Source organism: Somniosus microcephalus, unplaced genomic scaffold (assembly GCF_052327205.1).
Source record: "Somniosus microcephalus isolate GS21.2 unplaced genomic scaffold, FLI_Smic_1.0 unresolved_chr1, whole genome shotgun sequence".
NCBI lineage: Eukaryota > Metazoa > Chordata > Chondrichthyes > Squaliformes > Somniosidae > Somniosus > Somniosus microcephalus.
This window is the reverse complement of record NW_028225179.1, coordinates 14,333,325-14,347,540: the sequence shown is the minus strand read 5'-3', so window position 1 is coordinate 14,347,540 and position 14,216 is coordinate 14,333,325. Positions and strand designations below refer to the sequence as shown.

Below are 14,216 nucleotides of genomic sequence, written 5' to 3'. Positions count from 1 at the left end.
CTCGTTCTTTTCGGCATACTCTCATGGGATCCGAGGGCCCGGTTTAACGTCTTACTAGAAAGACGGAGGCACCAACAGTGCAGCACTACGTCATTACTGCACTGGAGTGTCAGCCTGGATTATGTGCTCAAGTCTCTCGAGTGCTGCTTGACTTTGCTGCCGCTGAGCCACGGCTGACACCTAGACTCAGTTCATTTGGCTGGAGAGAAATGACGGAGATAAAGGGAAAATTACAATGGAGTAAACTTTCAATTTGTCACCCAACAGAAAAGCGGGCATCGTAATCGGCCGCCTGTTATAGAAACAGTCCGATATATGTTGCCATCGATTTCATAAGCATTGAAAATCAGGACTGTCTATAATGGAATGGGTCGTGGTCAGTTGTTAATCACTCTGGGTCTGTTTAAAAAGAGAGTGCTCACAGTCCCGGATCATTCTGTTTCTGTTTGAAATGGCAGAGCTCACAGTCCCGGATCATTCCGTTTTTTTTAAAGGAGAACGATTTCAGTTTTCATGACCGAGGTGTTGAATTCAACTAAATGTGGCGGGGCTCGTCCGGGATTTGAACCCGGGACCTCTCGCAATTTAAGCCATGGAAATTCCCTAAGCGAGAATCATACCCCTAGACCAACGAGCCGCCGATGTTATGATTTAAGTTGCATTGCGATTCCCTGCGCTGGTGCAAACCCAGCTCGCAGAAGTCCTGTTCATTCAGTTACAATGTTTAACTTTTCCTCAATCCGCTTCTTTTTGCGAGCAGTTTCCTTGAATCTGCTCACAATTCTCCCCATAAAAAGAAGCTCAGCAGCATCTGCGGCTGCGTGGCCTAATGGGGAAGGCGTCTGAATTCGGTTAGCGAGTTTTTTAGTTATCAGAAGATTGCAGGTTCGAGTCCTGCTGCGGTCGTTTAATTAACTGGGCGATACTTCTTCTGTTCCGAATCTGGCTTCAAACCGACAATTTTTGACAGTCCCTCAGCTGAAGCAGTGGAAGGCCTTTTGCTTACATTAAGCTGATTGTACATTTTCAACATTGTAGATCTGGGTGCACGGGCAGGATAAGCGGTGAAGTGGACTTTCTTTCAGGGTATTTCTGCTTAGATGCAAAAAGCAGGAAATGGAATGGCTGAGAGCGGTATATGGTTGAGTCGAGGTGGCCGAAAGGTTAAGGCGATAGACTGTTAATCTATTGCCGATCTGTACGCGAGGGTTCAGCTCCCATTCTCGTCATTATTACGTTTGATACTGGTACAATTTCCGAGCATTTAACTGAATCTTGCCTAAAATAAGCTTTCAAATGCAATTTCGTCAGAGTCGCTCTGGTGCTCCTGGTCTGTGCCCCATGCATTACTCATATCTTGTTAAAATTAAAAGAGACCACTGCAATTCTTCAACTTCTTGAATGAAGTTGGAGCAGTGATCGCGATTCGGAGATTGTCGAACTCCTCCTTTCTTCTGCTGACATTGTCACCGAATGAAAGAGTAGCGGGACCAGAGGCAAATGATTAGGGAGCAGAAACATAAATTTCTCCTTTAGGAGGCAATGTAATTTCAAAAATATTTATCAACCTTAATGACGAGATTTTCTGTTTTAGTGTCTTTGGTTGAGATATAAATAAGGGGCGAGACATCCTCGTTCTTTTCGGCATACTCTCATGGGATCGGAGGACCCGGTTTAACGTCTTACTAGAAAGACGGAGGCACCAACAGTGCAGCACTACCTCATTACTGCACTGGGGTGTCAGCCTGGATTATCTGCTCAAGTCTCTGGAGTGGTGCTTGACTTTGCTGCCGCTGAGCCACGGCTGACACCTAGACTCAGTTCATTTGGCTGGAGAGAAATGACGGAGATAAAGGGAAAAATTACAATGGAGTAAACTTTCAATTTGTCAGCCAACAGAAAAGCGGGCATCGTAATCGGCCGCCTGTTATAGAAACGGTCCGATTTATGTTGCCATCGATTTCATAAGCATTGAAAATCAGGCCTGTCTATAATGGAATGGGTCGTGGTCAGTTGTTAATCACTCTGGGTCTATTTAAACCGGGAGTGCTCACATTCCCGGATCATTCTGTTTCTGTTTAAAATGGCAGAGCTCACAGTCCCGATTAATTCCGTATTTTTTAAAGTAGAACGGTTTCAGCTTTCATGACCGAGGTGTTGAGTTTAACTAAATGCGGCGGGGCTCAGTCCGGGATTTGAACCCGGGACGTCTCGCATTTTAAGCCACGGAAATTCCCTAAGCGAGAGTCATACCCCTAGACCAACGAACCACCGATGCTCTGCTTCAAGTTGCATTGTGATTCCCTGCGCTGGTGCAAACCCAGCTCGCAGAAGTCCTGTTCATTCGGTTAAAATGTTTAACTTTTCCTCAATCCGCTTCTTTTTGCGAGCAGTTTCCTTGAATCTGCTCACAATTCTCCCCATAAAAAGACAACCAGCAGTATCAGCGGCTGCGTGGCCTAATGGATAAGGCGTCTGACGTTCGGTTATGAGTTATTCAGTCATCAGAAGATTGCAGGTTCAAGTCCTGCCGCAGTCGTTTAATTAACTGGGCGACACTTTTTCTGTTCCGAATCTGGCTTCAAACCGACCATTTTTGACAGTCCCTCAACTGAAGCAGTGGAAGGCCTTTTGCTTACATTAAGCTGATTGTACATTTTCAACATTGTAGATCTGGGTGCACGGGCAGGATAAGCGGTGAAGTGGACTTTCTTTCAGGGTATTTCTGCTTAGATGCAAAAAGCAGGAAATGGAATGGCTGAGAGCGGTATATGGTTGAGTCGAGGTGGCCGAAAGGTTAAGGCGATAGACTGTTAATCTATTGCCGATCTGTACGCGAGGGTTCAGCTCCCATTCTCGTCATTATTACGTTTGATACTGGTACAATTTCCGAGCATTTAACTGAATCTTGCCTAAAATAAGCTTTCAAATGCAATTTCGTCAGAGTCGCTCTGGTGCTCCTGGTCTGTGCCCCATGCATTACTCATATCTTGTTAAAATTAAAAGAGACCACTGCAATTCTTCAACTTCTTGAATGAAGTTGGAGCAGTGATCGCGATTCGGAGATTGTCGAACTCCTCCTTTCTTCTGCTGACATTGTCACCGAATGAAAGAGTAGCGGGACCAGAGGCAAATGATTAGGGAGCAGAAACATAAATTTCTCCTTTAGGAGGCAATGTAATTTCAAAAATATTTATCAACCTTAATGACGAGATTTTCTGTTTTAGTGTCTTTGGTTGAGATATAAATAAGGGGCGAGACATCCTCGTTCTTTTCGGCATACTCTCATGGGATTGGAGGACCCGGTTTAACGTCTTACTAGAAAGACGGAGGCACCAACAGTGCAGCACTACCTCATTACTGCACTGGGGTGTCTGCCTGGATTATCTGCTCAAGTCTCTGGAGTGGTGCTTGACTTTGCTGCCGCTGAGCCACGGCTGACACCTAGACTCAGTTCATTTGGCTGGAGAGAAATGACGGAGATAAAGGGAAAAATTACAATGGAGTAAACTTTCAATTTGTCACCCAACAGAAAAGCGGGCATCGTAATCGGCCGCCTGTTATAGAAACAGTCCGATTTATGTTGCCATCGATTTCATAAGCATTGAAAATCAGGCCTGTCTATAATGGAATGGGTCGTGGTCAGTTGTTAATCACTCTGGGTCTATTTAAACCGGGAGTGCTCACATTCCCGGATCATTCTGTTTCTGTTTAAAATGGCAGAGCTCACAGTCCCGATTAATTCCGTATTTTTTAAAGTAGAACGGTTTCAGCTTTCATGACCGAGGTGTTGAGTTTAACTAAATGCGGCGGGGCTCAGTCCGGGATTTGAACCCGGGACGTCTCGCATTTTAAGCCACGGAAATTCCCTAAGCGAGAGTCATAACCCTAGACCAACGAACCACCGATGCTCTGCTTCAAGTTGCATTGTGATTCCCTGCGCTGGTGCAAACCCAGCTCGCAGAAGTCCTGTTCATTCGGTTAAAATGTTTAACATTTCCTCAATCCGCTTCTTTTTGCGAGCAGTTTCCTTGAATCTGCTCACAATTCTCCCCATAAAAAGACAACCAGCAGTATCAGCGGCTGCGTGGCCTAATGGATAAGGCGTCTGATTTCGGTTATGAGTTATTCAGTCATCAGGAGATTGCAGGTTCGAGTCCTGCCGCAGTCGTTTAATTAACTGGGCGACACTTTTTCTGTTCCGAATCTGGCTTCAAACCGACCATTTTTGACAGTCCCTCAACTGAAGCAGTGGAAGGCCTTTTGCTTACATTAAGCTGATTGTACATTTTCAACATTGTAGATCTGGGTGCACGGGCAGGATAAGCGGTGAAGTGGACTTTCTTTCAGGGTATTTCTGCTTAGATGCAAAAAGCAGGAAATGGAATGGCTGAGAGCGGTATATGGTTGAGTCGAGGTGGCCGAAAGGTTAAGGCGATAGACTGTTAATCTATTGCCGATCTGTACGCGAGGGTTCAGCTCCCATTCTCGTCATTATTACGTTTGATACTGGTACAATTTCCGAGCATTTAAATGAATCTTGCCTAAAATAAGCTTTCAAATGCAATTTCGTCAGAGTCGCTCTGGTGCTCCTGGTCTGTGCCCCATGCATTACTCATATCTTGTTAAAATTAAAAGAGACCACTGCAATTCTTCAACTTCTTGAATGAAGTTGGAGCAGTGATCGCGATTCGGAGATTGTCGAACTCCTCCTTTCTTCTGCTGACATTGTCACCGAATGAAAGAGTAGCGGGACCAGAGGCAAATGATTAGGGAGCAGAAACATAAATTTCTCCTTTAGGAGGCAATGTAATTTCAAAAATATTTATCAACCTTAATGACGTGATTTTCTGTTTTAGTGTCTTTGGTTGAGATATAAATAAGGGGCGAGACATCCTCGTTCTTTTCGGCATACTCTCATGGGATCGGAGGACCCGGTTTAACGTCTTACTAGAAAGACGGAGGCACCAACAGTGCAGCACTACGTCATTACTGCACTGGGGTGTCAGCCTGGATTATCTGCTCAAGTCTCTGGAGTGGTGCTTGACTTTGCTGCCGCTGAGCCACGGCTGACACCTAGACTCAGTTCATTTGGCTGGAGAGAAATGACGGAGAAAAAGGGAAAAATTACAATGGAGTAAACTTTCAATTTGTCAGCCAACAGAAAAGCGGGCATCGTAATCGGCCGCCTGTTATAGAAAAAGTCCGATATATGTTGCCATCGATTTCATAAGCATTGAAAATCAGGCCTGTCTATAATGGAATGGGTCGTGGTCAGTTGTTAATCACTCTGGGTCTGTTTAAAAAGAGAGTGCTCACAGTCCCGGATCATTCTTTTTCTGTTTGAAATGGCAGAGCTCACAGTCCCGGATCATTCCGTTTTTTTTAAAGGAGAACGATTTCAGTTTTCATGACCGAGGTGTTGAATTCAACTAAATGCGGCGGGGCTCGTCCGGGATTTGAACCCGGGACCTCTCGCAATTTAAGCCATGGAAATTCCCTAAGCGAGAATCATACCCCTAGACCAACGAGCCGCCGATGTTATGGTTTAAGTTGCATTGCAATTCCCTGCGCTGGTGCAAACCCAGCTCGCAGAAGTCCTGTTCATTCAGTTAAAATGTTTAACTTTTCCTCAATCCGCTTCTTTTTGCGAGCAGTTTCCTTGAATCTGCTCACAATTCTCCCCATAAAAAGAAGCTCAGCAGCATCTGCGGCTGCGTGGCCTAATGGGTAAGGCGTCTGAATTCGGTTAGCGAGTTTTTCAGTTATCAGAAGATTGCAGGTTTGAGTCCTGCTGCGGTCGTTTAATTAACTGGGCGATACTTCTTCTGTTCCGAATCTGGCTTCAAACCGACAATTTTTGACAGTCCCTCAGCTGAAGCAGTGGAAGGCCTTTTGCTTACATTAAGCTGATTGTACATTTTCAACATTGTAGATCTGGGTGCACGGGCAGGATAAGCGGTGAAGTGGACTTTCTTTCAGGGTATTTCTGCTTAGATGCAAAAAGCAGGAAATGGAATGGCTGAGAGCGGTATATGGTTGAGTCGAGGTGGCCGAAAGGTTAAGGCGATAGACTGTTAATCTATTGCCGATCTGTACGCGAGGGTTCAGCTCCCATTCTCGTCATTATTACGTTTGATACTGGTACAATTTCCGTGCATTTAACTGAATCTTGCCTAAAATAAGCTTTCAAATGCAATTTCGTCAGAGTCGATCTGGTGCTCCTGGTCTGTGCCCCATGCATTACTCATATCTTGTTAAAATTAAAAGAGACCACTGCAATTCTTCAACTTCTTGAATGAAGTTGGAGCAGTGATCGCGATTCGGAGATTGTCGAACTCCTCCTTTCTTCTGCTGACATTGTCACCGAATGAAAGAGTAGCGGGACCAGAGGCAAATGATTAGGGAGCAGAAACATAAATTTCTCCTTTAGGAGGCAATGTAATTTCAAAAATATTTATCAACCTTAATGACGAGATTTTCTGTTTTAGTGTCTTTGGTTGAGATATAAATAAGGGGCGAGACATCCTCGTTCTTTTCGGCATACTCTCATGGGATCGGAGGACCCGGTTTAACGTCTTACTAGAAAGACGGAGGCACCAACAGTGCAGCACTACCTCATTACTGCACTGGGGTGTCTGCCTGGATTATCTGCTCAAGTCTCTGGAGTGGTGCTTGACTTTGCTGCCGCTGAGCCACGGCTGACACCTAGACTCAGTTCATTTGGCTGGAGAGAAATGACGGAGATAAAGGGAAAAATTACAATGGAGTAAACTTTCAATTTGTCACCCAACAGAAAAGCGGGCATCGTAATCGGCCGCCTGTTATAGAAACAGTCCGATTTATGTTGCCATCGATTTCATAAGCATTGAAAATCAGGCCTGTCTATAATGGAATGGGTCGTGGTCAGTTGTTAATCACTCTGGGTCTATTTAAACCGGGAGTGCTCACATTCCCGGATCATTCTGTTTCTGTTTAAAATGGCAGAGCTCACAGTCCCGATTAATTCCGTATTTTTTAAAGTAGAACGGTTTCAGCTTTCATGACCGAGGTGTTGAGTTTAACTAAATGCGGCGGGGCTCAGTCCGGGATTTGAACCCGGGACGTCTCGCATTTTAAGCCACGGAAATTCCCTAAGCGAGAGTCATACCCCTAGACCAACGAACCACCGATACTCTGCTTCAAGTTGCATTGCGATTCCCTGCGCTGGTGCAAACCCAGCTCGCAGAAGTCCTGTTCATTCGGTTAAAATGTTTAACTTTTCCTCAATCCGCTTCTTTTTGCGAGCAGTTTCCTTGAATCTGCTCACAATTCTCCCCATAAAAAGACAACCAGCAGTATCAGCGGCTGCGTGGCCTAATGGATAAGGCGTCTGACTTCGGTTATGAGTTATTCAGTCATCAGAAAATTGCAGGTTCGAGTGCTGCCGCAGTCGTTTAATTAACTGGGCGGCACTTTTTCTGTTCCGAATCTGGCTTCAAACCGACCATTTTTGACAATCCCTCAACTGAAGCAGTGGAAGGCCTTTTGCTTACATTAAGCTGATTGTACATTTTCAACATTGTTGATCTGGGTGCACGGGCAGGATAAGCGGTGAAGTGGACTTTCTTTCAGGGTATTTCTGCTTGGATGCAAAAAGCAGGAAATGAAATGGCTGAGAGCAGTATATGGTTGAGTCGAGGTGGCCGAAAGGTTAAGGCGATAGACAGTTAATCTATTGCCGATCTGTACGCGAGGGTGCAGCTCCCATCCTCGTCGTTATTACGTTTGATACTGGTACACTTTCCGAGCATTTAACTGAATCTTGTCTAAAATAAGCTTTCAAATGCAATTTCGTCAGAGGCGCTCTGGTGCTCCTGGTCTGTGCCCCATGCATTACTCATATCTTGTTAAAATTAAAAGAGACCACTGCAATTCTTCAACTTCTTGAATGAAGTTGGAGCAGTGATCGCGATTCGGAGATTGTCGAACTCCTCCTTTCTTCTGCTGAGATTGTCACCGAATTAAAGAGTAGCGGGACCAGAGCCAAATGATTAGGGAGCAGAAACATAAATTTCTCCTTTAGGAGGCAATGTAATTTCAAAAATATTTATCAACCTTAATGACGAGATTTTCTGCTTCAGTGTCTTTGGTTGAGATATAAATAATGGGCGAGACATCCTCGTTCTTTTCGGCATACTCTCATGGGATCCGTGGGCCCGGTTTAACGTCTTACTAGAAAGACGGAGGCACCAACAGTGCAGCACTACCTCATTACTGCACTGGGGTGTCTGCCTGGATTATCTGCTCAAGTCTCTGGAGTGGTGCTTGACTTTGCTGCCGCTGAGCCACGGCTGACACCTAGACTCAGTTCATTTGGCTGGAGAGAAATGACGGAGATAAAGGGAAAATTACAATGGAGTAAACTTTCAATTTGTCACCCAACAGAAAAGCGGGCATCGTAATCGGCCGCCTGTTATAGAAACAGTCCGATATATGTTGCCATCGATTTCATAAGCATTGAAAATCAGGCCTGTCTATAATGGAATGGGTCGTGGTCAGTTGTTAATCACTCTGGGTCTGTTTAAAAAGAGAGTGCTCACAGTCCCGGATCATTCTGTTTCTGTTTGAAATGGCAGAGCTCACAGTCCCGGATCATTCCGTTTTTTTTAAAGGAGAACGATTTCAGTTTTCATGACCGAGGTGTTGAATTCAACTAAATGTGGCGGGGCTCGTCCGGGATTTGAACCCGGGACCTCTCGCAATTTAAGCCATGGAAATTCCCTAAGCGAAAATCATACCCCTAGACCAACGAGCCGCCGATCTTATGGTCTAAGTTGCATTGCGATTCCCTGCGCTGGTGCAAACCCAGCTCGCAGAAGTCCTGTTCATTCAGTTAAAATGTTTAACTTTTCCTCAATCCGCTTCTTTTTGCGAGCAGTTTCCTTGAATCTGCTCACAATTCTCCCCATAAAAAGATGCTCAGCAGCATCTGCGGCTGCGTGGCCTAATGGGTAAGGCGTCTGAATTCGGTTAGCGAGTTTTTCAGTTATCAGAAGATTGCAGGTTTGAGTCCTGCTGCGGTCATTTAATTAACTGGGCGATACTTCTTCTGTTCCGAATCTGGCTTCAAACCGACAATTTTTGACAGTCCCTCAGCTGAAGCAGTGGAAGGCCTTTTGATTACATTAAGCTGATTGTACATTTTCAACATTGTAGATCTGGGTGCACGGGCAGGATAAGCGGTGAAGTGGACTTTCTTTCAGGGTATTTCTGCTTAGATGCAAAAAGCAGGAAATGGAATGGCTGAGAGCGGTATATGGTTGAGTCGAGGTGGCCGAAAGGTTAAGGCGATAGACTGTTAATCTATTGCCGATCTGTACGCGAGGGTTCAGCTCCCATTCTCGTCATTATTACGTTTGATACTGGTACAATTTCCGTGCATTTAACTGAATCTTGCCTAAAATAAGCTTTCAAATGCAATTTCGTCAGAGTCGCTCTGGTGCTCCTGGTCTGTGCCCCATGCATTACTCATATCTTGTTAAAATTAAAAGAGACCACTGCAATTCTTCAACTTCTTGAATGAAGTTGGAGCAGTGATCGCGATTCGGAGATTGTCGAACTCCTCCTTTCTTCTGCTGACATTGTCACCGAATGAAAGAGTAGCGGGACCAGAGGAAAATAATTAGGGAGCAGAAACATAAATTTCTCCTTTAGGAGGCAATGTAATTTCAAAAATATTTATCAACCTTAATGACGAGATTTTCTGTTTTAGTGTCTTTGGTTGAGATATAAATAAGGGGCGAGACATCCTCGTTCTTTTCGGCATACTCTCATGGGATCGGATGACCCGGTTTAACGTCTTACTAGAAAGACGGAGGCACCAACAGTGCAGCACTACCTCATTACTGCACTGGGGTGTCTGCCTGGATTATCTGCTCAAGTCTCTGGAGTGGTGCTTGATTTTGCTGCCGCTGAGCCACGGCTGACACCTAGACTCAGTTCATTTGGCTGGAGAGAAATGACGGAGATAAAGGGAAAAATTACAATGGAGTAAACTTTCAATTTGTCACCCAACAGAAAAGCGGGCATCGTAATCGGCCGCCTGTTATAGAAACAGTCCGATTTATGTTGCCATCGATTTCATAAGCATTGAAAATCAGGCCTGTCTATAATGGAATGGGTCGTGGTCAGTTGTTAATCACTCTGGGTCTATTTAAACCGGGAGTGCTCACATTCCCGGATCATTCTGTTTCTGTTTAAAATGGCAGAGCTCACAGTCCCGATTAATTCCGTATTTTTTAAAGTAGAACGGTTTCAGCTTTCATGACCGAGGTGTTGAGTTTAACTAAATGCGGCGGGGCTCAGTCCGGGATTTGAACCCGGGACGTCTCGCATTTTAAGCCACGGAAATTCCCTAAGCGAGAGTCATACCCCTAGACCAAAGAACCACCGATGCTCTGCTTCAAGTTGCATTGTGATTCCCTGCGCTGGTGCAAACCCAGCTCGCAGAAGTCCTGTTCATTCGGTTAAAATGTTTAACTTTTCCTCAATCCGCTTCTTTTTGCGAGCAGTTTCCTTGAATCTGCTCACAATTCTCCCCATAAAAAGACAACCAGCAGTATCAGCGGCTGCGTGGCCTAATGGATAAGGCGTCTGACTTCGGTTATGAGTTATTCAGTCATCAGAAGATTGCAGGTTCGAGTCCTGCCGCAGTCGTTTAATTAACTGGGCGACACTTTTTCTGTTCCGAATCTGGCTTCAAACCGACCATTTTTGACAGTCCCTCAACTGAAGCAGTGGAAGGCATTTTGCTTACATTAAGCTGATTGTACATTTTCAACATTGTTGATCTGGGTGCACGGGCAGGATAAGCGGTGAAGTGGACTTTCTTTCAGGGTATTTCTGCTTGGATGCAAAAAGCAGGAAATGAAATGGCTGAGAGCAGTATATGGTTGAGTCGAGGTGGCCGAAAGGTTAAGGCGATAGACAGTTAATCTATTGCCGATCTGTACGCGAGGGTGCAGCTCCCATCCTCGTCGTTATTACGTTTGATACTGGTACACTTTCCGAGCATTTAACTGAATCTTGTCTAAAATAAGCTTTCAAATGCAATTTCGTCAGAGGCGCTCTGGTGCTCCTGGTCTGTGCCCCATGCATTACTCATATCTTGTTAAAATTAAAAGAGACCACTGCAATTCTTCAACTTCTTGAATGAAGTTGGAGCAGTGATCGCGATTCGGAGATTGTCGAACTCCTCCTTTCTTCTGCTGACATTGTCACCGAATGAAAGAGTAGCGGGACCAGAGGCAAATGATTAGGGAGCAGAAACATAAATTTCTCCTTTAGGAGGCAATGTAATTTCAAAAATATTTATCAACCTTAATGACGAGATTTTCTGTTTTAGTGTCTTTGGTTGAGATATAAATAAGGGGCGAGACATCCTCGTTCTTTTCGGCATACTCTCATGGGATCGGAGGACCCGGTTTAACGTCTTACTAGAAAGACGGAGGCACCAACAGTGCAGCACTACGTCATTACTGCACTGGGGTGTCAGCCTGGATTATCTGCTCAAGTCTCTGGAGTGGTGCTTGACTTTGCTGCCGCTGAGCCACGGCTGACACCTAGACTCAGTTCATTTGGCTGGAGAGAAATGACGGAGATAAAGGGAAAAATTACAATGGAGTAAACTTTCAATTTGTCAGCCAACAGAAAAGCGGGCATCGTAATCGGCCGCCTGTTATAGAAACAGTCCGATATATGTTGCCATCGATTTCATAAGCATTGAAAATCAGGCCTGTCTATAATGGAATGGGTCGTGGTCAGTTGTTAATCACTCTGGGTCTGTTTAAAAAGAGAGTGCTCACAGTCCCGGATCATTCTGTTTCTGTTTGAAATGGCAGAGCTCACAGTCCCGGATCATTCCGTTTTTTTTAAAGCAGAACGATTTCAGTTTTCATGACCGAGGTGTTGAATTCAACTAAATGTGGCGGGGCTCGTCCGGGATTTGAACCCGGGAACTCTCGCAATTTAAGCCATGGAAATTCCCTAAGCGAGAATCATACCCCTAGACCAACGAGCCGCCGATGTTATGATTTAAGTTGCATTGCGATTCCCTGCGCTGGTGCAAACCCAGCTCGCAGAAGTCCTGTTCATTCAGTTAAAATGTTTAACTTTTCCTCAATCCGCTTCTTTTTGCGAGCAGTTTCCTTGAATCTGCTCACAATTCTCCCCATAAAAAGAAGCTCAGCAGCATCTGCGGCTGCGTGGCCTAATGGGTAAGGCGTCTGAATTCGGTTAGCGAGTTTTTCAGTTATCAGAAGATTGCAGGTTTGAGTCCTGCTGCGGTCGTTTAATTAACTGGGCGATACTTCTTCTGTTCCGAATCTGGCTTCAAACCGACAATTTTTGACAGTCCCTCAGCTGAAGCAGTGGGAAGGCCTTTTGCTTACATTAAGCTGATTGTACATTTTCAACATTGTAGATCTGGGTGCACGGGCAGGATAAGCGGTGAAGTGGACTTTCTTTCAGGGTATTTCTGCTTAGATGCAAAAAGCAGGAAATGGAATGGCTGAGAGCGGTAGATGGTTGAGTCGAGGTGGCCGAAAGGTTAAGGCGATAGACTGTTAATCTATTGCCGATCTGTACGCGAGGGTTCAGCTCCCATTCTCGTCATTATTACGTTTGATACTGGTACAATTTCCGAGCATTTAACTGAATCTTGCCTAAAATAAGCTTTCAAATGCAATTTCGTCAGAGTCGCTCTGGTGCTCCTGGTCTGTGCCCCATGCATTACTCATATCTTGTTAAAATTAAAAGAGACCACTGCAATTCTTCAACTTCTTGAATGAAGTTGGAGCAGTGATCGCGATTCGGAGATTGTCGAACTCCTCCTTTCTTCTGCTGACATTGTCACCGAATGAAAGAGTAGCGGGACCAGAGGCAAATGATTAGGGAGCAGAAACATAAATTTCTCCTTTAGGAGGCAATGTAATTTCAAAAATATTTATCAACCTTAATGACGAGATTTTCTGTTTTAGTGTCTTTGGTTGAGATATAAATAAGGGGCGAGACATCCTCGTTCTTTTCGGCATACTCTCATGGGATCCGAGGGCCCGGTTTAACGTCTTACTAGAAAGACGGAGGCACCAACAGTGCAGCACTACCTCATTACTGCACTGGGGTGTCTGCCTGGATTATCTGCTCAAGTCTCTGGAGTGGTGCTTGACTTTGCTGCCGCTGAGCCACGGCTGACACCTAGACTCAGTTCATTTGGCTGGAGAGAAATGACGGAGATAAAGGGAAAAATTACAATGGAGTAAACTTTCAATTTGTCACCCAACAGAAAAGCGGGCATCGTAATCGGCCGCCTGTTATCGAAACAGTCCGATATATGTTGCCATCGATTTCATAAGCATTGAAAATCAGGCCTGTCTATAATGGAATGGGTCGTGGTCAGTTGTTAATCACTCTGGGTCTATTTAAACCGGGAGTGCTCACATTCCCGGATCATTCTGTTTCTGTTTAAAATGGCGGAGCTCACAGTCCCGATTAATTCCGTATTTTTTAAAGTAGAACGGTTTCAGCTTTCATGACCGAGGTGTTGAGTTTAACTAAATGCGGTGGGGCTCAGTCCGGGATTTGAACCCGGGACATCTCGCATTTTAAGCCACGAAAATTCCCTAAGCGAGAGTCATACCCCTAGACCAACGAACCACCGATACTGTGTTTCAAGTTGCAGTGTGATTCCCTGCGCTGGTGCAAACCCAGCTCGCAGAAGTCCTGTTCATTCAGTTAAAATGTTTAACTTTTCCTCAATCCGCTTCTTTTTGCGAGCAGTTTCCTTGAATCTGCTCACAATTCTCCCCATAAAAAGACAACCAGCAGTATCAGCGGCTGCGTGGCCTAATGAATAAGGCGTCTGACTTCGGTTATGAGTTATTCAGTCATCAGAAGATTGCAGGTTCGAGTCCTGCCGCAGTCGTTTAATTAACTGGGCGACACTTTTTCTGTTCCGAATCTGGCTTTAAACCGAACATTTTTGACAGTCCCTCAACTGAAGCAGTGGAAGGCCTTTTGCTTACATTAAGCTGATTGTACATTTTCAACATTGTTGATCTGGGTGCACGGGCAGGATAAGCGGTGAAGTGGACTTTCTTTCAGGGTATTTCTGCTTAGATGCAAAAAGCAGGAAATGAAATGGCTGAGAGCAGTATATGGTTGAGTCGAGGTGGCCG

General features: G+C 44.9%; 5 non-coding genes across 5 annotated transcripts; 1 reads left to right on the top strand and 4 right to left on the bottom strand.

The window, feature by feature from the left end:
* Positions 1-547: 547 nt before the first annotated feature.
* On the bottom strand, positions 548-637 carry trnap-agg (transfer RNA proline (anticodon AGG)). The gene is given in 2 exon segments: positions 548-583; positions 602-637. It is a non-coding gene; the product is annotated as a tRNA-Pro (tRNA).
* Positions 638-5,444: 4,807 nt separating this feature from the next.
* Positions 5,445-5,534, bottom strand: trnap-agg (transfer RNA proline (anticodon AGG)). Its single transcript is given in 2 exon segments — positions 5,445-5,480; positions 5,499-5,534. It is a non-coding gene; the product is annotated as a tRNA-Pro (tRNA).
* Positions 5,535-8,707: 3,173 nt separating this feature from the next.
* trnap-agg (transfer RNA proline (anticodon AGG)) lies at positions 8,708-8,797 on the bottom strand. Its single transcript is given in 2 exon segments — positions 8,708-8,743; positions 8,762-8,797. It is a non-coding gene; the product is annotated as a tRNA-Pro (tRNA).
* Positions 8,798-10,608: 1,811 nt separating this feature from the next.
* trnar-ucg (transfer RNA arginine (anticodon UCG)) lies at positions 10,609-10,698 on the top strand. The gene is given in 2 exon segments: positions 10,609-10,645; positions 10,663-10,698. It is a non-coding gene; the product is annotated as a tRNA-Arg (tRNA).
* Positions 10,699-11,971: 1,273 nt separating this feature from the next.
* Positions 11,972-12,061, bottom strand: trnap-agg (transfer RNA proline (anticodon AGG)). Its single transcript is given in 2 exon segments — positions 11,972-12,007; positions 12,026-12,061. It is a non-coding gene; the product is annotated as a tRNA-Pro (tRNA).
* Positions 12,062-14,216: the final 2,155 nt, after the last annotated feature.